Below are 2,160 nucleotides of genomic sequence, written 5' to 3'. Positions count from 1 at the left end.
GCATCATTTCCGAGAGCAAAGCCCAAGAATGTGCTCAGTGTACGTCCGTGGCACAAAGGTAAACATACAATAAGGTCTTTGCAGCCAGTGGAATATCACAGAGCCGTTGTTGTAAATGGGGCACCAGCCGGGGTGATTTAGCCCTCCAGGGAACAGCCGGCAATGTCTGTAGAAACTCTTCACTGTCACCCCAGGGGGAGGGGTGGGGACACTGGCATCAAGGGAGTTCAGGGCTGGGACGCGGTTAGATACCCTCCAGCGCACACAACCGCCCTCCACAACGCAGCATTTGCTGGCCCCAAATGTCAAGCATGCCCAGGTGCAAACCCTGGGGTTGTTCAAACACACAATGAAATGGAATGCTCGTGGAAAAGTCCAGAATGTGCTGTAATATGTAAAGAAGGAAGAGATCTGAAGTAAAGGGCATTCTGATGTGGAAAGAGATGTGCATACGTGATCTCTCCAAGAACGTAAGGAACAAGGAAGGAGACGGGGCATAGGGTGACAGGGAGAAAGAATCTTCACCTTTTGTTAAACCAGCTTTTCTTTCAATCTTTTACCATATGTACAAATCATTTTTCACAGCGCTCGATTCGACGTATTAACACTCTATTCAGAATGTGTTTAGAATCTTGACACCCATAGTCTCAAATCAATCAGCNTGGGACATGGGGTGACAGGGAGAATGAATCTTCACCTTTTGTTAAACCAGCTTTTCTTTCAATCTTTTACCATATGTACAAATCATTTTTCACAGCACTCGATTCGACGTATTAACACTCTATTCAGAATGTGTTTAGAATCTTGACACCCATAGTCTCAAATCAATCAGCTGTATAATTTATTTCCTTAGTACCTTTATCAACTTTCAGATTAAGTGGCTTCATAAAACCAACTGGATCCCTTTTCAGCTTTCAGCGGCCTAGAAAAGCTGAACACAGACATTATCTGGTCTTTAACATTTTGGGAAAGTCGCCACTAGTCTAGGATGTGGGAGAGCCGATTCAAGTGTGACTACCTTTGACCCCCAAATCCAACTTTCAGGTGTATCCTCCAGAAATACCCACACTGTTGACCACACACAGGAAGAGTCATCCAAGAGGCACCGTAGAGAACAGACAAAGAAAATTCAAAAGCTGACTGTGCACAAACAGAGCAACAGTCGAGTGATACATCCAGAGCGTGGCACGGAGAGTGCAACCGTCCCTCCGCACTGAGGAACAGCACCCAGAAAGAGCCCGGCGGGAAGAGCAAGACGGGAGCGGGGCTGGGAGGGCACCCGGGCAAACACTCACCCAACGCGGCCTGTGGGCCTGAGTTCAGCTCATGAGACTGGCGGAAAGTCAGCCAACCCACACCAGCACCACGCTGTTACCAGCGGGCACTCTGAGGAGAAACGTGGCACCGGGGGCAGAAGAAACAGGGATGTTCTGACAATTCTTTAGTGCACAGAATGTCAAGCATGGACTTACTTTCCTTATTTGATCACAGTGGAAAAGCGAGCAGGGAGGTGGAAGCAAAGCCGGGGAAAAGCACCCGAGTCTATGGGCTTCGACGAGATTCCCTCAGAAGTGGAAGAACAAAGAGGAGGTGCACTTCCTGAGGAAGAGGTAGATGAGAACACTCGCCTTCTGTCTTTTCCGTTTGATAGTTTTGGGTTTTGTGGCGAGGGGAAGGATCGGAGGAACCGGGGGTGAATTACAGCTTGAACAGAAAACAGCCAGAGCAGAGCGGAGTGACAGATTTGTCAGGCTTACTATAGAGATGGCCCGAAGCTGCCTCAAGTTCCCTGGAAACAAGGAGGGGGGAAACGAGGAACTCACCTGGGCCGTGCCCATCCTGTTCTGCTCTGGACAAAGGGCGGGGATCTAGGAAGACAGAATGAGGGGGGTCGAGATCAGTGCACTCAGCCACGAGACCATCCCCACCAGCCCGATGACAATCACCCTTGTTCCTGGGGATATGATGTGTGAACGAGCCTGGGAGCTCGAGCCCGGGCCCGTGGGATGCGGATGANAGGCCCGTGGGATGCGGATGAGCTCGTGTGGGCTTTGCACAGGGCCTGTGTCTTAGGGCTTCCAAAATGCCTGCAATGAATCCTGCTGCGTTTCTTAACGTATTTAAAAGCAGACGACGAAAACTCAAGTGCAGGGCAAGCTC

This window comes from Ailuropoda melanoleuca, chromosome X, assembly GCF_002007445.2.
Source record: "Ailuropoda melanoleuca isolate Jingjing chromosome X, ASM200744v2, whole genome shotgun sequence".
Taxonomy (NCBI): Eukaryota; Metazoa; Chordata; class Mammalia; order Carnivora; family Ursidae; genus Ailuropoda; species Ailuropoda melanoleuca.
The sequence above is the reverse complement of the archived record's forward strand: the minus strand, read 5'-3'. Positions refer to the sequence as shown.